The 24,452-nt window shown below is 35.9% G+C and overlaps 1 protein-coding gene across 1 annotated transcript in view; it reads left to right on the forward strand.

The window, feature by feature from the left end:
- The first annotated feature begins 3,634 nt into the window (after positions 1–3,634).
- TSPAN11 (tetraspanin 11) overlaps positions 3,635–24,452 on the forward strand; it is a 143,915-nt gene continuing 123,097 nt past the window's right edge. The window contains exon 1 of the mRNA XM_052000511.1: positions 3,635–3,903. The gene's annotated coding sequence lies outside the window, so the exon portion shown is untranslated. The remainder of the gene's footprint in view (positions 3,904–24,452) is intronic.

Here is a 24,452-nt window from a genome sequence, read left to right on the forward strand (position 1 = left end):
TGGACATTAAAATATTTGTTTAATTTAGAAGATTTCATTGGGTTCTCTTTTTCTTTTTTTTCTTTCAGGTTTTTAAGGAGTTTCTCTATCTGCAGACAGATATTAAATGAAATTATCATCAAAACGGCATTTTTCCTTCTTTTTATTGTAAGGTAAGCTAAAGAAGTATCCTAAGAAATGACTTTTTTTTTAAAACTTTGGAAATGATAAGATCAATTTCTGCCAGCTTCTTCATTTGTTTATCCAAGGGGAACCTATGAACTATTCTCACATTTAGTAACTTCCTTTTGTTTATAGAGAGTGCCAATTTATCTGATGTGACTATAGAAAGAGGACCCTTTCTATATTATTAAGACAACCCTTGTTATAGATGGCATTAAAAACTTATGATTAAAAAAAGAATATAAATTATCTGGAAAGAAAAATACATACTAATATTTAAAGATGAAAAAAAATTATGATTTCTAACACTCTTCAGCCCTTATCTATTACCATTCTAACAATACTACAGAATAGCAAGATAGCTGAAAAGGATTAGGAAACATTTTATTTTTATTTTTTTGTTCATGGGCTGGGCAGCCAAGTGATGATGAGTCTTTCTATACTTAGCTAGGCTGGTCCTCGGAAAGCAGAGACAGTCTGTCACTGGAACTTTACAATTTGTATTATAGTTCTCTTTATGTGTCATATCTCCCATACTCAGTCATTAGCTCCTTTGGGAGCAAAGAATGTGTCATGCTTCTGAATATTTTTCTCATTTCCTAGTGCAATGACTATTTCATAGTTAGTGGATAATAAGTTTTTGTTGAATTAAAATTCAAAAAGTAGGAACTACATGCAATCCTGTTCACTTTCAGTCATCCCAAGACAGTTATTTACTTCTTCCTACAAGTACAAGGCATTATATGGCTACCCAATATTTAAAGAATCAAAAATGAATTATTCAAAGGGCAATAGAAGAGTACAAGATGGATATGAACAACATATAATAAATGGGCAGCAAGGTGGCACAGTGGATAAAGAACTGGGCTTGGAATAAGGAATTTTGATCTTCCTGAATTCAAATCTGGTCTCAGATATTTGTTAGCTGTGTGATCCTGGAAAAATCATTTAATTCTGTTTACCTCAGTTTCTGCATCAAAATTAATTGGAGAAAGAAATGGCAAAGATACTACAGTATCTTTGCAAAGAAAACCCCAAACTGGGTGATAAAGAGTTGGACATGAATGAAAAACAACACAAAAATAATACCATCATATAATAAAAATAGCTAACAAAAGAGAATTGGAGTCGTTAAAGAAATATGGGAATAGGAATAAAAGGTGAGTTGCTCACATGAAAAGTGAAAGTGATGGGAAAATGATGAATAACTGTTGAGCTCCATTAATAGCCTCATAATATCCAGAGAAATTGAGGAAGACACATAGAGAATTGGGTCTACTTCCTGAAAGGGACTCATGGGAGCACATGAACAGGAAGACCAGACATGGGCAAATTGACATCTGCATTTCTTGGGAGAGCAACGATGAGAACAGTGAGAATCAAACCATTTTGAGTATATGCCCAGACTTTGACTAAGGGAGGCCAGAGTCATAAAGTTTTTCCATGGGTGGCCCAGTTAACTTTCCTTTTTTACTGACACAGATCACAACACACTAACTTTAACCTAGTCATCCAGAAAATTACAGCCTTTGGTTACAACAAGATCAAGACAAGTAAACATTGCTGAAAAGACCTAAATCCATCACCCTACTTGAAACCACCCCAAGTACGTACGTCACTGACAAGGAGATGGTTATCTAATCTTTCTGTCCAAAAATGGCATTTTGCCACAAATAATCCTAAGTACATATGTGACTTTGCACATGTGTGTATATGTGTGTGTTTGTGTTATATATGTGCCCTGTATTTATATGTGCGTTGTGTGTGCATGTATGTATATGTGAACATGTGTATGAGATCACATCATCGGATTTCAGAGTTGGAAACAAGCTCAGACCAACTCTGTACCCAAGTGGAAATCCCTTTCTACAACATACCTGCCAAATGGTCATCACCCTTTCAGGTTGCTGCCAAAGGAATTTTCCCCAAACACAGACCTGACCTAGGTCATTCCCCTACTCAATAAACTCCATTGGTTTCCTCTAGTCAGTAGGATTAAATATAAACTCCTTTGTTTAGGTTGCAAAGTCACAAACTTGTCCCAACCTATCTTTCCTGCCTCAACTGACATTAGCCTCTTTCTGTATTCTATGATTCCAACCAGCCTGCCTTTCTCTCTATTCCTCACACAGAAATTATTTCATTTACTATGTGTATAACCCCAGCACCTAGCAGAGTGCCTGGCACAAAATAGACACTTTAATACTTTGATTGGTTGATTATCCTCAGTGATGGAGAAACTTCTTATCTCCTAAACATCCACTCCACTTTGGGAATGGCTTTAATTGTCAGGAAGAACATCTTGTGCTAGAGTAGAAACCTGTGAGTCTGCAATGTTTACTCCCTGATTGCAATTCGTAAGGCCATAAATATTCAATTGGAAAAGGACTTTAGATGACAGAAAGGGTATGATCTGTGCAAGGTCACACAGGAAAGTGTTAGAGCCAAGTTTGAACCCAGGTATGTGGGCAAATATGCCTGCATGACATACCTATGACATACACCGTCCCACTTTTTGTTGTTGGGTCATTTATTTTTAGCTGTGTCTCTTCAAGACCCCATTTGGGGTTTTCTTGGCAAACATACAGGAGTGATCTGCCATTTTCATCTCCAGCTCATTTTACAGACGAGAAAACTGTGGCGAACAAGATTAAGTGCCTCGCCAGTCACACAGCTAGTAATGATCTGAGGTCAAAATTTAACTCGGGAAGATGAATCTTTCTGACTCCAGACTTAGCACTGCATCCACCCAGGGCCATCTAGCTGCCCTTACTAGCCTTCTACCATTTGGTTTATTTAACACAATAGATGTAGGTTGGATGGGGTTTGGCTACATCAAATAGAGACACTTTACAGGGTGCCTGTGAAGCTCAGCTAAGAGGAACACTTTGCAAAACCTTAAATCCCTACATATTGTGCTAGTTATTATTATAACTCCCACAGTCTCCACCTGTGACACCACACCAGACAAAGAAGAGTTCCCAGAATGCCGGGTCCCCTTATAACCGTCCGCATCTGACCCATCGCTTACTGGTCTTTTTCTCTTCCCCAAGTGGTGAGTCCGTTCCCATTTTTCTTAACTTCTCCCAGTGGCCAATACAAAGCTTGTGATCTGACCCTGGAACCCTGACCTACGGAAGAGACGTCTCTGAATGAAGTGGGGGCCGAGGACCGGGGACAGGAGTGGGAAGGGGAAGGGGCCAGAGAGGTTGCTGAGGAGAGAAACATTTTTGTCAGCCCCCACCTCCTCCACCCCTCCATTTCTTCTGCATCTGTAAGGTTTCCCTAGGCAACATCCCAGCTGTCCCACACTCAAGCGTGATCTGCTCTGTGTGCCCTGAATTAAAAAAGCCAAATGCCAAACTCCAGAACAAAAAGACTGTCTGCTGAGGCCCCCCAGTGAATGTCCGTCCTTGTGAAGCGGAGTGGAGGAGGGAGATGGGGAACTGAGGAGGGGCGTGGGGAAGGGACACTAGTCCGTGCCATAGGGGTTCGTTCGAGTGTGAGTCTGGCATTGGCCGGGAAGGAAGTGCCCCGAGGCAGTCAGCCTTGAAGCCCAGACTGCTCGGGACTCCTAGTCTGAGGATCGGGCTGACCAGAATGCCCCTTCCCTGACCTCTCGGGGTGGGAGGAGAAATTGGGGCGGGGGGAAGGCTGCTGTGCAGCGGAGGAGAGCTGCGATCTCCGCCTCATTGGGCTCAGAACCTCCGCAGCCGGAGAGCCTCGGGTCCGACGCCCCTGGTAAGTGAGGGGCTGCAGGGAGCCAGGGGGGAGAAGGCTTGCACCCTGCCGTGACACTAGCGCGCACCCGCACCCACCCACCCACCCACTGCAGAGGCGGGGCAGCCAGCGTGGCACAGTGACGGGGCGGGGACTCTGGAGGAGGAAGGTGGCCCAGCCAGGAGCCACGCTTCGGGGGCTGGGACTGGGCTGCAGCTTCCCTGCGCAAAAGAGGAGGTCACCTCCAGACGCGTCCAGTCCCGAGCCTGGGCAGCTAGCGCCCGAGGAGGGGCAGCTCTGCCAGGGGGAGCGCGGCCGAAAGCCGGGATGTGCAAGCCCGTGTATCTATCTGTGTGTGCCCGCGTGTGCCTCCCTCCCATCCGCGGGCTGACGTCCGCAATTTGTGCTTGCGTGTCTGCTTGTCTCTCAAGCCTGCGATGTGTCATTGTGACCCTACTCTCTCACACCTTCCTTTGTAGCCTGAATCTGTGCGTGTGCGTGCGTGCGCGTGTTTTAAAACTCCCTAATCTCTAGGGATGAGGACCTGGATTTAAATCCTAATTCTTCTATTTTCTGCCTTGTGATCGCCAAGTATTCACCGTCTCTGAGACTGCGTCCTCGTTTATTCAGTAAAAGGTTTAGACTCATTTCTAAAGCTCCTTTGAGCTCTGATCCTCAATGTAAGCGCTAGGGACAGTACCGTGCCCAGTACAGCATCATATGTAAAAGAGCCTTTAATGAATACTTTTAGGTGGACGGAAAATGGAACCTGTATATGACTGCATGTGAATGAGAGTAGAGTTGTGTGTGCGTGTATATATGTATGTGTGTGAGTTCTGGTTTGTGTACGGGCCGTGTGTCTTGGTGAAAAATGCACTACTTAGGGCATTGGAAAAACCATTTACATCTCCTCTGTAAAATGAGCGGGCTGGACCAGTCGGTCTTTGAGGTTCCTTCCAGATGTAGTTCTATTTACTTCTTCACAGCTTAGTGTGCACTTGTATGGGCTGTCAATAGGCAGATTTTTGCATACCTGTCCATATTGCCAACTGATCAAAACTCCTGCAGTATAATTATCACTTGTTGATGGATCGATTGATTAGTTGTTTGATTCTGTAAAACTGAATGATTCAATGGAGATTCTGGAATATAGTTCTATTGTTCTCATCATAAGCTTCCCGGAACAGTTATGGGGAGGAGAATCTGAGTCATATGTGGCAAGATAGTCTGCATGACTCTTTGCATGTGATCTCTCCATCGGGTATCCTATTTCTATGTGTGTGGTTCATATGATGCTACAGAGGCTCCCGCCATATGCTGTGTATGGCCTGTTGTTAGTCCTCTCTAGGAACTTGTGTAGGTGTTTGGTCTGGAGAGAGCGGTTTTTGATCTAGGATGTGAGATACATTTGTATAGTTAATTTGACACATGATATATAGTTTCTGTAATTGTTTTTTGGTGACAGGGATCTGCTACTGTGCAAGTAGTACACAGTATTTTATACTTACCTCCCATCTGATGCTACCTTTTAAAGACATATATCAAACACTTTTAAGAGTGCTTCTTTTTCTCTTGCCATGGATAGCGTCTAAATTTTATACATAAATGAAGTATATAAGGACATTGCTTACCTTTCATATCTGGAGGAAGAGAAGCACAATTAGGAAAAATAATTTACTCAAAGTCACTTAAGAGGAAATCAGGGGACAGATTTAGCCCTGCAACTTCAAGTAAAAAAAAAATATATCATTCTCTACAGCCTGCAGATTTTAGACCTCACTAATGTATTTAGGTAAACAGCCCAAGTATTGTTGTCCACATTTGACAATCAGAGTCATGAAGAATAGATAATTTTCCCATAGGTACTCTACTCATAAATGCCAGATCTTATTTATTTGCTTGTTTGCTTACTTGTTGTTTTGTTTGTTTCAGTGCCAGAATTCTAATCCAGTCAACTCCCAAGTGAAGTACACTTTCTAGTACATGTCAGCCCCATGAGGGGCTGAATCAGTGTTTCTATTACACATACAAGGATGGGTGTAAGGGAATCAACAGACAGAAACAGCAACTGGGCCCAAGTATTGGGCATAGAGCTATCAACTCTTCAATGCTAAAAACGCACAAAAGGTTCTCCATTTACAGTTGGTGTTGCAGGAGTTCATACATGGAGAGAACAAGAGACTTCCTAGGTCTTCCTTGCTCACCCTAAAAGCCACCTTTTATATGATATTGGGCAAACCATGTTAACTCTCTACAAAAGGAGAACCTAGGGGCAGCTAGGTGATGCAAGGGATAGAGCACTAGCCCTGAAGTCAGGAGGACCCAAGTTCAAATCTAGCCTCAGGCACTTTCTATCTGTGGGACCCTGGACAAGTCACTTACCCCCAATTGCCTCAGCAATACACACACACACACACACACACACACACACACACACACACACACACATATATATGTGGAGAACCTCTAGTCAGTGACAGAAATAAAAAATTACATATCATCAACTAATTTGCATTATGGTGGAGGAATAGAGGTTTGAAATAGATCAATGGAAATAGACAAGATAGCCAAGCTAATAAAGACTTCTAAAAATCATTTGATTTTAAATAGATCTTATTACTTTTTTTAATTTGGTGATTTTCTTTTATGATGATACTTGGTTGAAGCTAATATTGAAATGAGTTTGCCTTCCTTGAAGCTTGGCAGAGGGAAGTGAGTTGAGAGAGAAGGCCCAAAAATATTATATTTCCCAAAAATCATGTCCCTCCTCCTCCCTTTCCAATTTCTGTGGTAAATAATCATCATCTTCCCAATCACCTAGATTGGAAACCACAGTCATCTTTGCCGTTTTCCTTTCCTTTATATGCTATCATCAGTTACCTAGTCGATTCTGTAATATCTTCCCCATTCTCTTCATTAACATTGCCTTATCATACTTCAGGTCTTTATTGCTTCTCATCTGGATTATTTTAATATACTTATAAGTTATTCTTTCTGCTTCTAGACTTTAATTTTCCAATGGAAAGGAATAACATGTTCAAAATCATAGTAATATAAAGATATGATCATACTACTCCCCTGATCAGAATCAGTAGTGACTCTCTATGATCTCTAGGATAGTATACAAGTTCTTTGATCAGAGAGTTTCATTTTAACCTATCTTTCCACTTATTTCACATTCCTACCTTTTATGCATTTTATATTTTAGTCTTTCCTTCTCTCCCAACTAAATACAAATTGTCTTAGAGAGCAAAAAGTCATTCTTTTTATATTTCCATGTAGAAATTTTTCTTATCCTTAAAAGCCTAACTTTGCTGATACCTTTTCTATGAATCTTTCTTAATTTAACCCAACTAAAAAGTAACCTCTCTCTTAGATAAATTTTAAAGCCTTCTTTATACAGGACTCCCCTTATTCTTTTTCAATACACGTTTATTAACAATTTTCATTTTCATAAAGCCGAAATTTCTCCTTCTGTTTCTTTCTCCTCCCATCACACACACACACACATACACACACACACACACACACACACACACACACACATACACACACACACACAAATCTCATATATCAGAATGAAAAATTTTAAACAAAAAAAGGAAAACAGCAAAATTCATTAATATATTCAGAAAAATGATTCAGTGTCCCATATTCTTGGACCTATTATCTTTTCAAAGGACTAAGACAGATTTCTTCTTTAGGGCCAAATCTTTTCCTTGTAACTTTGCAACATTAATTTTTAGTTAGTTTGAAGTGATTGTTCTTTCTCTTTACCCTGTTGAAATCATTGTGTATATTGTTTTCTTGACTGTACTGACTTTTTTGGATCATTTCAAGCCTTTCCATGCTTCTCAGGATTTATATTTGTTTTTTTCTTATAGCATAGTAAGAGTATTCCTCTATTTCTCATGTGTTCTCAGTCTTGTTGGCATTTAACTATGCCCAGGAGTTTCTGATAATTCGTTTTTATTTCTTCTGGTGAAGAATTATTTTTATTTCTTCACCCTTTTCACTGGTTATTTTGTTGATTTGATTCTAAATTTGTTTGTTTTTTTTTTTTTAAATCAGGTTGGCTAAAGATTTATCAATTGTAAAAGTCTTTTTGATGAACAAGCTTTTAGTTTTGAATTACAATTTTTATCATCTTTTTGGTTTTTAATTTATCTATTTCTTCTCTAATTTTACAGATTTCCACATATGTACATATTTTAGATTTTTTATTGTGTTTCTAAGTTTTTAATGTATGTTCTGTTTACTAAACTTTTCCCTTTCTATTTTGCTAATGTATGTTTTTTTTTAGAATATAGTTTTTCCTCCAAGGACTGTATTAGGTACATCTCTGAAATTTTGGAATGTAGTTTCATCATTATTATTCACATAATTATTGTTTCCATGAATTGTTCTTTGACCCACTGGTTATTTAGGATTTCATCAAGTCTCCATTTATTTCTGTATCTGCTTGTGTTCTTTTGAACTGGTTACTATTGGTTTTGTGTTATGAATGTGTTTAGTATTTCTGCCTTTTTACATTTATTTGTATTATCTCTGGGTCCTAATATATAGTAAGTTTTTCTTTTTAAAAAAGAAATTTTTTTCTTCCACATGATGCTGAAAAATATGCATATTCTCTAGCAGACCCATTCAGAAGATTTTTTAGCCCTAATTTTTGCCCAGTTTGTTTAATTCTATGTTTTTGCTTTTCTGATAGATTTGTCCAAGTGTAAGCAAGGAACAAGAGAAATCTGTTGCTATTATTGTGTTATCTATGTTTTCTTGAATGTACTTAACTTTTCTTTGGTGAATTTAGATGCTGTGCCAATATTGTTAGTTGTGTGATTTATTTATCTATTTGCATTGTGAATTTTATTTTTTTTCTTTTTTGGGCAGCATGGTTGCAGTATCTGCTATTTAAGAATCATCTGATAGTAAATTTTGTTCCAACCTCTTATTGTATTTATGTATGTTTTTTTGGTAATGTTTTGATGCATTCTTTGGTGAGCAAAAGATTGTATGGTTTCATTTTTTTATTCAATGCCACTTCTTTGCTTTATTGGATTGTTTAGTCCACTCACATTTAAAGTTATAGATATTAGGTTTATATTTTAACCATCTGAATCTAGAATGTTTTTTTCTAACTTAGGATTTATTTGTTCCCCTTCCCCTTTTGAAACAGTATTTTGTACTCACTATTAGTCTTGTATAAGCCACTTAAAGACATTCTTATTCCCATGGTCTCTTTTGACCCCATTCTCAATCCTGCCCATTTCTCAATCTTTTCCCTGGTTTTGAAGTTTGAGCTAATATGTTGGTTCCTTTTTCTTCTTTCTTTTCATTTTTTATCAAATTCTTTACCTTCTTCTCTCAATTGTCATTAATTCAAAGTCTCCCCCCTCTTTACCCCTCTAATTTCTTTTGTTTGTTATTTTTGTGCACTGCCTTTTTCTAAAAGGAATTTCTTTACCTCATTCTTTTCATTAATCTTCTGCGTCTGTCTATTCTAAACTTTTAGTCTTTGATTTATGGTCTGTTTATTATTCTTTATTTAACCATTTTGTTTTCTTCATAGAATTAAAGCTTCTAAAGTACTAAGTTTGAGTTCTCTCTTTTAACCATTTTCTATTATTACTTTGTAGCTTTTGACCCCTCACACCATTTTTCTGATATATTTCACTTTTAGAAAGACCACTTAATGAAGAATGTAATAAGAATAGAAATATTATCCCCTGGTTGAAATTTCCCTACCCAAATTCTTTGATTCCGTTCTACCTGCTACTCTCGCTATGATTTGCCATTCATTTTTTTAGGGTTCATGCCCTCTCATCCTTCTGGATACTGGTTGCCCCTAGGATACAAGTTGTTAATGAAGACACAATACCTTGTGGCAATCTGTGCCATCTTTTAAGGAAAGATATTGTCAATGGAGAAACATTTTCTCAGAATAAAGAATCCCCTATACATCATCTCTTTGCAGATTAGACTCATTGCTTGGTCCCCATTATGAACTGTATCTCTCCTCCCCTAAGTGTTTTTCTGTTGAACCTTCTCCACCCAGTGTAGATATTCCCCTTAAAAGTGGTAGAATTTAGGGCAGCTAGATAGTGCAATGGATAGAGCACCAGCCCTGAAGTCAGGAGGACCTGAATTCAAATCTTGCTTCAGACACTTAAAATTTCCTAGCTGTGTGAGCCTAGACAAATCACTTAAATCCAATTAACTAGGGAAAAAAGGGGTAGAGAAAATGCAATAATTCAGATTAACCGTAAAGGTGTGTCAAACCTACATTTATTTTCTGGAAGCTAGTTGTTAAACATTTATCAGCACATTTCAACTGCATGTATGTGGTTACTTCTCCTGTAAAATTCTATGTCTCAGTAAATGCTTAATATAAAACTACTTTTTTCACTCAAGTGATAGAAATTCAGACTATTCTATGTTGACATTATATTGCTGATAGGGTTTATAAATTTGAGCTGGTCCTTGAGTTTGTCTTAGGAAACCCTCACCAAGGAAAGAGATAAATCTTCACACACACACACACACACACACACACACACACACATACACACACACACGTACACCCAAGAAGTGGACATGAAGTCTTCTTGAAAATACCAGAGCCAAATACTGGCATTCCCAAAGAAACCTTAGGTCGAGACAAAACGAGCCTCAGAAATGATAACTCAAAGAAGCCCCCATGAGATGTAAAGGGTCGGGGTCCAGGTTGACATATGAATAACACAAACATTTACCATGCATCTCATGTGTCTGATATTTGTGGAGAGGGAGGAAAAGAAGTATAATATAGTATCCTGCTTGAATTGGGCCTAGAGTTTGGTTGAAAAGGCAAGACTAGCAGACATGAAATCATTAGAGAGCAATATGTTGCTAAATTCTGTGGTCTTGATTATAAATGCCATAAAAATTCAATAAACAGAGAAGTCATTGTGGGCTAGAGAAACCAGAAAAAGCTTTGGAGTAGAGGAAGGACAGGCTGATTCTCAAAGGAAAATTCAAGTTAATGTATCCATAGTATGCGCATGTTATATGCATGTATGCATATGTTCATGTATCTAAATGTTTGTGTATATAAAACTCATAAGTTCACCATTATATCTGGTTGAATGTATCAGATATAGTCAGAGAAAGCAAAAAGGATATGACATCTTTTAGAAGTTTCAGCCCTGGAGCAAATTGGGGGGGGGGGAGTCACTGGGAGCTGAATGCTTATTATCCAGTGCCATACAAATTAATTTTCTACACAAAAACTGAGCCTGGGTGAATTGGTTCCTAAGGCAACCCTTTCTCAATTGTTAAAAAAGGCAAGTCAAAGGAAAATGTGATGTGTGGAAACCGTTCTGTGAGCTTGTAATTGTTGGGGGGTCTCTTTCATTAGCCACAACAGGAGAGCAGCTGAGCTGAATGGGAAAAAGTTATTCTATGTAAAAAGAGAGAAGAGAGGAAAAGAGAGGAGAGGAGACAAGAACAGAGGAGAGGAGAAGAAAGAGAGGGGAAAAGAAAGAGGAGGGGGGGAAGGGATGGAAAGAGAGACAGAGAGACAGACAGACAAGACAGACAAACAGACAGAAAAACAGAGACAGATGGAGAGAGAGACAGATGGGGAGAGAGAGACAGATGGAAAGAGAGAGAGAGAGAGAGAGAGAGAGAGAGAGAGAGAGAGAGAGAGAGAGAGAGAGAGAGAGAGAGAGAGAGAGAGAGATTGAGATTTAAAAAGAATTAAAGCAAGGGATAATGCTGTAAAAAATTACCCTGGCATGGGTTCTGTCAATAAAAAGTTGAAAAAAAAATAATTAGAACTCCATTTCTGGTAAGACTAATCACTTAGTTAAGGGCTTCTAAGGGCTGCTTTAAAGATTGAAAATTTATCAAGTGGTCACTTGGAATGCATGGACAACCAAAATTATTTAAGAAATCTAAGCTGTGATGTTGTTTTTTAAATAATAGAGAAAGAACTGAAAGTAAGGAGAAATAGATTAACATTTGAAGTTTTGTGGGAAAAAGTATACTTGACTTCCAGCCAGGAAATTGTAAGTCTTTGACCATTTTTCTGTAGCATACATATCTTGACTTGCATATTATGCTAACATTGCTAATCACTAAGAAGTTAATATCTAGTTCTCTTTAAACAAGAATGTTATTTTATGGGAAAAGAGTAATTGACTTGAAGATATGAAAAATCTAACTAATAAGTCAGTCCTCAGGCCCTGACTGTTCATCTGGGGACAGCTACCTGAATAGCATACATACTTCACAGTATGCAATAATCTTAGAACCCCTGGAGAATTTTAGAATCAAAAGATCCCTAAGCAATCATCTAATTCAAACCTCCTAATCTTACAAATAAGGAGACTGAGTCCCAGAGACATCACATGATTGCCTGGATAAGGAGAAGCAGAGTCAAACCAGAAATCCTAATTCCCTGACTCTAAAACTTAGGGTTTCACTTAGCTCACTTTTCTGTAATGCTTAAGAATTTACAAAGTACTTCCCTTCCAACAACCCTATATAAATTAGATAATAGAAATGTTATTATCAACCCTACTTCAAAAAAGGAAAAAAAAAAAAACTGAGAGGCAGGGAATGTAAAAATTACGAGCTGGGTCACATAGCTAATAATTATCAAAGTTGGGATTCAAACCTGGTTTTCTTAACTAAATTCATCACCATCCCAACTATATTACATCCAAATTCTTTGGAACCTTTCAAATCTAAGCTTAATGAGCAATGGCAAGAATCATAAATGAGTGATATACTGAAATAAAAGGAGAATAGAATGAAATGAGCAACAATAATATGGAAAGAATTCTAAATATGTAGTCAGAGACCCTGGGTTTAAATATTAGCTGTGTGATCTGGTTCACTTTGATTTATGAAACTGGAAATAAAAGAAGTGACATATGGTACTTATTATTATAAGATATTAAAGGACTGTGAAGAAGTATCTTGCTATTGTGAAAAAAGCACTGCATTTGGAATCTTAATCCTTGGGTTTAATTCTCAATTCTTCCACTCTTACCACTTTGTATGATTTTGATCAAGTTCCTTAACTTCTCTAAGCCTCAGCTTCCTAATCTGTAAAATGAAGGGTTAGAGTAGATCAGGGCTTCTTTAACTTCTACCATTCATGACCCCTTTTTACCCAAGAAATTTTTATGTAACCCTGGTCATATAGGTATATAAGATAGGTATGAAAATCAAACATTTCCTGAGAATGAGTCATAATTCAGTTACAAGACCCCATGTGGGGTTGTTACCAACTATTTAAGAAGCTGGGAACTAGATGATCTTCCAATTCTAGGATCCTATGATATAATTCCAGAAGCATTCATTGATGAAGATAGAGTTCATCTGTCATGATTGGCAGATTTGTCTCAGGATTCACATTAAGAACTATAGGGTTTTTGCCCATGTCCGAGTTGTGAGTGTTTCTTAAATTGAAATGATTAAAAATTAAAAACAAAACAAAAATTGAAATTATTAACATTTATGATTACAATGAGAGGGAGATAAACCAAAGCTACTTATCAGGTCCTTGTCTTTCTGCTCTCAATTATTGTTAGTTCCACAGTTTTAAGAAAAAATGTTATTATGCTAAATGTTGTTGAAAAACACCCATGTAACTAGAAGAGTGAAGGGCCTCGAATCAATGACCTAAGGATCAAAGGGAAGTGGGAATGCTTAGCCTGGAGAAGAAAAGACTTGGCAAAAGGGGATGAGAGTGAGGAACATTAACAGTTGTCTCCATGCTTTTGAAAGATCATGGAAGTAGGATTAGATCTGTTCTGTTTGATTCCCAGAGTTCAGAACCATAGCCAGTGGTTAAGTCTCAGAAACAACTTTAGGCGTGCCATCAAGAAAATCTTCTAAGAACCCCAAAATGGAACAGGCTTCAGGGTTTGGGGAAAAGGGGGGCAGGACATGTGAGTTCTACCTTCCTAGAGATTTTTAACCAGAAGCTAGATGACCACTTAGGTTAATTATACTGGGAATATCTTTCAGCTATATGTTAAACCCAAATGCCTCCTAGTTCTAAAATTTTTAATTCTGTAATTCCCAAAGGAGGTGGGAAGAAGGGGAAGGGATTTTGAGTACCGCAGAAAAGTCATTCTTACGATGGGGCCTTGATACCGTCTGTGGAAATCAGAGATGTCTGTTAGCAGGGAATCTGAGAAAAAAAAATTGCCTGAGGATACCAAATGAACATTCCATTCATGTTGTCAGGGATAAGAACAGCCATTAAAAACAAAAATGGGCAAGGCACTTTGGCAGCTAGGTGACACAGTGGATAGAGTAGTTGACCTAGAGTCAAGAAGACTTATCTTTCTGAATTCAAATTTGGCTTCAGATACTTACTAGTTGTGTGACCCAAGCAAGTCACTTAGCCCTATTTGCCTCAGTTCTTCCTCTGTAAAATGAGCTGGAGAAGGAAATGGCAAGCCTCTCCAATATCTTTATCAAGAAAACCCCAAATGGGATCATGAAGAGTTGGACGCTATGAGAAATAATCAACAACAACACTTTAAACTGTTTTCTTTTACAAATAATATTTTATTCCGTGTGTGTGTGTGTGTGTGTGTGTGTGTATGTGTGTGTGTATGTGTGTGTATGATTTTTAACGGTTAGGCGTGGATTTTTTTATGAGTTCCAAATTCTCTCTCTCTTTCCTTCACCTCTTTCCTTTCTGAGATGATAAGTTATATGATACACATTTGCAATCATGTAAAACATATTTTAATATTACTCAAAAAGACAGAGAGAGGGATGGAAAGGAAAAAAGAAAGAAGGAAGAAAAAGAAAGAAAGAAAGAAAGAAAGAAAGAAAGAAAGAAAGAAAGAAAGAAAGAAAGAAAGAAAGAAAGAAAGAAAGAAAGAAAGAAAGAAAGAAAGAAGTCATTCTCTTTATTTCTGTATATTCTCATTTTTTTGGAGAGCATTTCTGACTTTTTGATGCAAATTCTTTGCTCTTGTTTGAGAGTTTATTTCAGTCAATATTCAGATTCCATCAGTTCTTTCTCTGGAGACAGCATTTTTCATCATGAGTTCTTTGGAATTCTTCTAGATCATTGTATTACTGAGAATAGCTAAGTCATTCACAGTAATTCATCATATAATATTGCTGTGACTGTGTACAATGTTCTGATTCTCCTCACTTCACTCTGTGTCAGTTCATATAAGATTTTTCAGGTCTTTTTTTCTGAAATCATTCTGCTTATCATTTTTAAAGCAAACCATACCATTTGGTAATCATATATCACATCTTGTTCAGCCATTTCCCAGTTGACAAGCATCCCCCTAATTTCCAATCCATAGTCACCACAAAAAGAGTTGCTATAAATATTCTTGTCCAAATATGTCTTTTTTCCTTTGTTTTTTTTTTAACTTTTTGTGATATATACCTAGTAGTGTTATTGCTAGATCAAAGGATCTATATAGTTTTATAATCCTTTGTTTATGGTTCCAAAATCCTTTCCAGAATGATTAGATCAGTTCACAATTCCACCAACAGTGCATTAGCATTCCAGTTTCCCCACATTCTCTCCAATATTTTTCATTTTCATTTTCTGTCATATTAGCCAATCTGAGAGGTGTGATATGGGACCTCAGAGTTGTTTTAATTTGCATTTTTCTAATCAATAGTGATTTAGAGCATTTTTATATTACTATAAATAGCTTTGAGTTTTGGGTCTGAAAATACTTTTGACCACTTATCAATTGGTTAATGACTTATATTCTTAGAAATTTGACTAAGTTCTCTATATATTTGAGAAACGAGACTTTATCAGAGGCACTCGCTGTAAAAAATATTTTTCCCAGTTTTTTGCTTTCTTTCTAATTTTAGTTTTATTCATGCAAAAAAAATCACTGCAAAAATTTACAGTCCAAATTATCCATTTTACATTTTGTAATGCTCTATACATCATATTTAGTCCTACAATCCTCTCTCATTCATAAATCTGACAGATAAATTATTCTATGCTGCTTATGGTACACCTTTTATGTGTCGTTTATGTACCCATTTTGACCTTATTTTGGTATACAATGTGAAATATTGTTCTATGATTAGTTTTCGCTTTGCTGTTTTTGCCTAGCAGTTTTTGTCAAATAATAAGTTTTTTATCCCCAAAACTTGGATCTTTGGGCTTATCAAATTCCAGATTACTTTAATCATGTTCTACAATATATTGTGTATTCCACAATTCCATTGGTCCACTATTCTATTACTTGGCCAACACTGGATTGTTTTGATAATTAACTACACTTTAGTACAATTTGATTCCTCTCCTCAGGGGATTTTGGCTCAATTTCTTTTGCTGTAAAGTACTTTACAATGAGAGTGCTCTTTTCTTAGATTTTTGTTTGTTGCTCTTCAGCCAACTATTACCTACTATCTTCCTTGTGTGACTCTGGGCATGTCATTTAACTTCTAAGGCGTTCAGTTACCTCATGTTTTAAAATAATGGGATTGGATTAGATTAATCTATAAGGTCCTTTTCAACTCTAATTGTCACCAATCATTGTAACCCATGCCCCTCTTGTGGCTTCCTTCTTCCACCACTATCTTGTCTCCTGGGCTCTACAATTTTTTTCTTTTTTCTCTACAGTTATTTCCTTTTCCTTAGATCTTGAAGCTGGTCTGATTAATAGAATTCAAATTATTTTGACTAGGATCTTACTTAGAACACTGTTAAGGGTCTATTTGGAAAAATTGATTAAGGTGGAAATATTGTGAAAGGTTCCTTGAAAAAGGAAAAGCTTCAAGAATCTAAAATAATTGCTTGTAAGAACAGTAAAATAATTAAGAGCAAACATGAAGGAAATTAGGACAGAAATATGACTTCTTAAGGAAAAGGTCAACAAATCAAACAAGAGCAAAGAATTTGCATCAAAAAGTCAGAAATGCTCTCCAAAAAAATGAGAATATACAGAAATAAAGAGAATGACCATTATAATGCAAATGTGCTCAGGCAAATGGAAAGCTAATTAAACAAAACTAAAAGACAGCAAGATTGGTTTACAGTACAGGATGCTAAACTTGAAGATAGAATGGGAAACGAAAATTCAAGGATTGTTGGCCTCCCCCTTTTCCTCCCCACCCCCAAAAAAGATCAAGAAAAAAGAAAATATTTAGGAAATCATAGAGGGGAGAAATTTTATATGTATTAGAAGCAGACAGTAAATTATTGAATCATAGGCTCATAGACAAGGAATAGGAAGGAACTTTTCATAGCATTTGGTCCAACACTCATTTTGTAAGTGAGGTATATAAGCCCCAGAAATATTAAGAAGAGTCTTAGGTTTCAGTCTTTCTCAGTTAGTAAATGGCAGAGTTGGAATTTAAATTCAGGTCAACTGGATCCATCGTCAAAGTACTTTAACTATACAATACTAAATACAAAGTACATCAACAGAAAAAATACCTAAAGTTTAAGTTAGCAGGAAACATCCTGGTCAAGCTTCATCATCAAAAGACAAATTTTGGAAGCAGCAAGTGAGGGGAACATTTTTAGCTCCCAAAGATCACCAATATGAATAACACAGGATTGCTCCTTTTATTCCAAGGAAAAATTGAAAGTTGATGATCCAAAACACAAAGATTTGTTGACACAAATACATAAGTATATGTGTACATATAGAAATATATGTACATGCATAAATATGTGCATTGTCGTTCAGTCATTCAGGCATGTCAAATGTGATTCCCATTTGCAGTTTTCTTGGTAAAAAGATTGGAGTGCTTGGCTATTTCTTCCTCCAGCCTACTTTACAGATGAGGAAATTGAGACAAGGTTAAGTGACTTGCCCAGCATCAACACAGATAATAATAAGCGTCTGATGCAGGATTTGAACTCGGGAAAAGAAGTCTTCCTCAGGCCTGACATTTTATCCACTGCACAACCTCGCTGCCAATATATATGTGTATATGTATATATACATATGTATATGAATGAGTGAGTTTGTGTGTGTGTGTTTGTAAGAGTGTGTGTGTGTGTGTGTGTGTGTGTGTGCAAAGCTAAGTCTAAACATTAAAAAAATCATTGGACATCACTAAAAGAAAAGAATGTGAGTAATTCATTCTACAGAGTTAAGCAAGCAAATTGATCAAAACAAAAGAAAACTAAACACTTTTAGCTAGCAATTAAAGGCTAACAAATTGCAATCTTTGTTTTCATATGGCTAGAATTGGGCAAGTCTATGAGCATGGGAGAAAGTTCATATTTATATCTTTCTTTTTCAAAATTGTCTGAAGGTAGGGAGAGCATAAATTAACTAAAGAATCTGAGGGGCAAAAGATAGGAGAAATCAGGAAAAGATAAGAAGAAGAAATGAATTAATATTTCAAGGGTAAAAATAATCCTTCTTTAATAAATTACTATCATTGGTGCTACTCTCAGGATAGGAAAGCTCAGGAAAATACTGATCTGAATTCAGATTGAGAAGTGGTTGAGAAGGAATTACTTCCTCTCTTTCCTACTCTCCTCTGCCTTTAGAGTGATGGAATAGTAAGGATAAAACACTTGGGGAAAATTTCAAAGACAAAAGTAAAGAGATGCTTCTCAAAAGCAGAAAAGGAATACGCTGGCAACAATATGAAGCAATTTCAAAAGAGATTGGGAAGGGGACAGGGATCGTAATATGAAATCTGTTAAGAAAATGATATTTCAGTAGAACAGTTTCTTCAAGGTAGCATTAGTTCTCAAGGTGGGAAAAGGAGTGATTTGGATCTCCAGAGGTCCCAAACTTCAGAAACTTAGGATTAGGCACAGTAATGGGAAGAAGACGAGGTAGGAGGAGACAGGAATCAGACTGATATATGCAAATAAACTACAAGGACTAGGTGCTGACTTTAAAAAAATAGAGGGGGAAAGGAAATAGATATGTATACATACATGTATGTTATTTAACAGAATAAAGCATAATAAAACCTAATAATTATAATCCTAAACATGAATGTCTTAAATTCTCCAATAAAAAGAAAATGTAGAAAATAGATTTTTTTAATCTTCAAAGAGATACTTATAGAACAAGACAGAAAAATAAATTTATATGGAGAAAAAAAAAAGATGTAGAATCTCAAGAGAAATAATGAAAAAAGGACAAATGAAGAGGACATAGCATTGCGAGATCTCAAACTGGATTATAAACTGCTAGTCATCAAAACTATTTGGTATGCACTTGAAAACAGACAAATAGATCAGGGGAACAGCCTTGATAAGCAAGAAACAGAAGCCATCAATTACAGTAGTGTAGTGTTTGCTAAATCCAAGATCATAAATTATGGGGGAGGATTTCCTTTTTTAAAAAAATCTACCAAGGAAAATGGAAAGCAGGATGCCAGAAATTAGGTTTAGCCCAAAGTATTACACCATAGACCACATAAGTTCAAAATGGACAGGCAATTTGATTATATAAGATTTCATCATTTAAAAAATGAAAGAAAAAAAGGAAAGAATGAACGTAGATATCTTTTATAGTTGTGACTCAGGTAGAATTCTTAACCAAATAAGAGACAGAAACAAAGGTCATAAAAACAAAACAGGCAATTTTGATTACATAAAATTGAAAAGCTTTTGCTTAAAAAAATTAAAGATAGAATAAATATTGAATGGAAATATTTGCCTCAATATCAGATAAAGCTTAATATCCAAGATATATAAAGAATTGGCACAAATACATGGTGTCCCAAAACTCAATGTAGTTTTAAGCTTTAATAACTTTAATAGCAATTTAGCTAATTAAATATGAACCAAGCTTTAATAGATTAAAACTGTACTAAGACTTTTGGAACACTCTTTATAGAAGACCAAGAAGCCATCCCCTAACAGATAAGTGGTCAAAGGAAATAAAGATTTTATTTTTTAAAAGAACTTGAAAATTATAAATGGCTCTTTGAAAGCTTTTTCAAATCACTAATAAGAGAAATGTAATTAAGATAACCCTGAGATTTTATTCATCTCACACTCTGCAAACTGGTAAAAATAACTAAAATTAAAAGCAGTTTTGAGGGGCTGTAGAAATAGAAGAACATTAATAATATACTGTTGGAGTTATGACTGATCCAGCTGTTCTAGATATCAATTTAGAAGTTTTCAGAAATCATTTATTAAATGCCTTCTGACATTTAATTCAGATATCATCCTAAGAACAAAGATACAAAGACAAAAATTAAACTCGTCCCTAATTTAAAGGAGTCCACATTCTAATGATGGAGATAAAAAAGATACAAAATAAACATGTTATTTGTGGTGGGCAAGCATTTGTAGATGATTATACCAGGAGAGGCTTCTTGTAGAAATTGATGTTTAAATTGAGATTATAGAAGAAAATTATTAAATTATGCAAGAGAAATTACTAAATTCTCCATGCTACTTGATCTATCCATTTCCACTGCTGGGTATATCCCTCAAGGAGGTCAAATATACTCAGTGTGGGAGCAAAGAAATAAGATGAAATAAAGCAGAAATGAGATGAATGTCAAGCAATTGGATAATTACTAAGGGAAAAAACTGTTGTATGCAAAGGAAATTGAATATTATTTTGCAATAAATTAATGATAAAGATAGGGAATTCAGAGAAATGTTGAAAGATTGGTATAACTTCCTGTAGACCAAAATATTATGGAATCAAAAACATTCCTCTCTGCTCTAAACCATATGAACAATATATGCACAATGACTGCAACAATATATGTGAAAATATATGTGAAAAAGTTACTAACAAGAAACTGAATTCTGAATAACTGAAAAAAATGGAAAATGGTCTCAGATAAGATATTGAAAATTCCCTCTCATCCTCCAACTAAGAGACTGGGATTAAGGCAGGATATTGTATATGTTTTCAGATAAGGTCACTATCTTTAGTTTTTTTCACTTAATTTTATTTTTCTTTGTAATAAGGTAGACTTCAATTTAGAGGTCAGGTTGGAATTGAGGTGGGTTTTTTGGTTGTTTTTCCCAGAAATGACTATGTTAAAAAAACAAAAGATATCCATAAAACATTTTTAAAAGACAAGAGTATGTTGTCTCCTTTCTAAGACTACAGACAAATAACTTAATCTCTCAGAGCCTCAATCTAAAATGAAACTATTTAGCCTCAGAATGGTTTTTGCCAGTTATAAAGGCAACCATATATTTTACCTATGACCCTAGAACAATTTCAGGTGCATCTGAATATTAGTTCTCATTCCCTACTCTGTAGATCATGGAAACAAAGATCTAGCTTCTTTGAAAGAGCTAGAGATAGCTATAATGAGCATTGGTTAGATACAGAATAGAGAAGAGTAATGATTATTGATTAATTCTGGAGGAACCTCCAAGTAGGAGAGGATTCTAATGTCTTTGGTTGGCTACCTAGTAAACAAATATGCAGACCTGAAATAAAAAAAAAAGAAGGAATTTAAGATCTGAACTCAAATCTGGCCTCAGATATTTATGACCATGGACAAGTCACTTTACCCTTTTTGCCTCAATTCCCTCATTTATAAAACAAGTTGGATTCAATGGTTCAAAGATCCCTTCCAGCTCTAAATCCATGACCCTTTTCAGATTTAACTTTCTAATTACTTTTTTTTAGTAATAAAAAAAGATTTTAATACTTGACACATCTCATGATTAAAACTGGAATTTAATCTGCTACCCTCCCTCCTTTTCACCCCTCCCTAATCTTAGCTTGGTGGTGAGGTCCTCTGATTACTTGGATTCTACTTCCTATCCCGTCACTAACTGACCATGCAATTTTGAGCAAGTTATTTAGCATCTCGTGGCTATAATTTCCTCTTCTATAAATGGAAAGATTAGGGCTAGATGGTTTCCAAGACCATTTAACCTTTCTAAAATGATATTATTGTGGAGAGTGCTGGGGCATCATAGAGATTATTTATCTGAACTCAACAAATACTTATTAAGCATCTACTAAGTGCAAGGTAATATGCTAGATACTGAAAGTGCAAAGATGAAAGATGACATTGACTTCTGTTGAAGAAGTTTATAATCTGATAAGAGCCAAGAGGCTCTTCCAACTCAATTCTGGGATCAATATTCTGTTCTCTTCTATACTATGCAGTCTTAGTCAAGAGAAAGATTTTAAAAGTAGAAAAAGATGTAAAAAACAGTCAAATTTAGAACTGAAAAATACATATCATTTTCTGAATGGGAACCTACATATTTCTCAATATCATATGGGACCTTTCAAAAACAGTATACTAAAATGTGAATAAATTATAAATAATATTTTAAAAATAAGAAATTCTTTATAAAGTACCCTTTATAGGCCTAATGCAATAAAAATAGACATTAAAACAGGAAGTGTGGGTGAGGACACAAACCTAAATGAAAAATTAATGGCAATATCCCAAAGAGTGAGTGAGTCAATGAACAAATCACAGAAACAATAACTACATAAAAATAACGATAATGATGATATTTGTTATGTTGTTTTCAGTCATTTCTGATTCTTCATGACTCCATATGGGGTTTTCTTGGCAAAAGTACTAGAGTGGTTTGCCATTTCCTTCTCCAGGACCTTTTACAGATGAGGAAACTGAGGCAATCTGGGTTAAGTGACTTGCACAGAGTCACATAGTTACTAAGTGTTTGAAACCAGATTTGAACTCAGAAAGATGAATCTTCTTATCTCCAGCGCCAACACTTTATTTATTGTGCCACCTAACTGCCCAATTTTTTTCAAAATTTGAGATTCAGCTAAAGTAGTTTTCAGAAGAAAAACTATATCCTTAAAATATATATATTAAGAAAATAGAAAAAAGGAAATTAAAAGAACAAAATATACAATTTTAAAATTAGGAAACCAACAAATAAACACAAAAGACAAAATCTTGAAAGTTAGAGGAAAAATGCATACACAAAAAATGTGGAATTGGTGAAGAAAACACTAGTTCTTTGAAAGTACTTTTAAAAACTGATGAACCTTTAACAATTTGATGAAAGAGAAAAGGGAGGAACATTAAACGAACAAGATAAAAATGAGCAAACTAAGTCAAAACAGAAAAAAAATAAAAAGAATTCTCAGAACTTACTATAAATAATTATAGGCCAACAAAATGGAGGAGTCAAAAGAAATAGATTATTTACAAAAATGCAAAACACCCACATTAATAGAACAGCAAGTAGAGGTCTTAAATGATCCAATTTTAGAAAAAGGAATTGAACTAATTGTAAAGGAACTACTGTATAGGGAAGGGAAAAAAAACTCTTGGTCCAGATGAATTTACAGAATAAGTGTGAGAAAACATCGTCCTCCTTAGAGAAATTAGGGGAGTATAGGTGTAGAATATTAGAGACAATATTATAATCTCTCAGTTTTGGCTCAACAAAGTGTTATAATGGATAGAGTCCTGGCTGTGGGATCAGAGAGGCTTGGGTTCAATACCTTCCTCAGACACTAGCAGTTAGATCCTGGCACTTAATCTCCCTTTACCTCAGGTATGTGATCTATTAAAGGAGTATGATAATAGCACCTATTTCACAGGGTTGATGGAGGGATCACTTGAGATAACATGTAAAGTGCTTTACAAATTGTAAAAGCCTATGTAAATGCTATAGATCTTATATAAATGTTTATAGAACTTTTTTTTTCTCTTTTTTCCCCTTTGTTATAAATGGATGGAGAGGACCACAGGGAAATCTAGGTGATTTTAAAAATATTTCTTTTTAACAAATAAAAAGACATTGTTAGGAATGGAGTCTGTGTCACTTATTTTTAAAACTTCTTTCTGTGACCATCATAAGAACAGATAAACCCTCATTCTGGGTACCAGTATAATGAGCTTTTCCAGGTGCAGCATATTCATTCTAACCAAATATTCTTCATGCCAGACGCAAGGTAGATTTGGAGAGCGCTCTTAGGAAATCACTGCCTGGCCAGGGTCCCAAATGGAAACCTATTAAACTGGTAAAGAAAATAGCCAAGCTTTTGCAGTGAAAATCTACATAGCAATCCTTTCAAGGAGATGGAAGAAAATTATACTATAGATCCATCTGTGATTATAGAAAAGATTATAGACTATACTCTTCACCATAATTAAGCAGGTTTTTAGTGGAAGCAGTGAGTGTTCTTGGCAGTGCATTGATCATTTTAAAGGTGATTTTGAGATCCAGGATGTTAAAATTAAAAACCTGCATTCTCTAGCAAAGAAAACTAGTGATTTTCCAAGATGGGAGGGGGGGAGGGTTAGGATTTAACTTTTCACAAACTGCCACCTTCACCCTCTTCCGCTGTTCTTTTAGGCAATTCTACCCATATAATTTGGTAGACAGTTTGGCTGTGCTTGTCTGCAAAGACCTTGTGAAGGTCATCCTCAGACAATTCCCCTCTCCCAACTCAATCTCCATGTCCATTGAGAATTTACACCTAACTGTTCTATAAGAAATGGGGACCCATCATGTTAGCCATCTGAAGGCCAAAAGCCAAAAGAACTGACCTTTTGCTTTGACTCTACAGTAACAAAAAGAGCTGCTACGTCATTGGGAAAAGGAAGAGAAAGAATCAACATTTATTAAGCACCTACTATGTGCAAGGCACTATATTAAATGT

Source organism: Antechinus flavipes, chromosome 5 (genome assembly GCF_016432865.1).
Source record: "Antechinus flavipes isolate AdamAnt ecotype Samford, QLD, Australia chromosome 5, AdamAnt_v2, whole genome shotgun sequence".
NCBI lineage: Eukaryota > Metazoa > Chordata > Mammalia > Dasyuromorphia > Dasyuridae > Antechinus > Antechinus flavipes.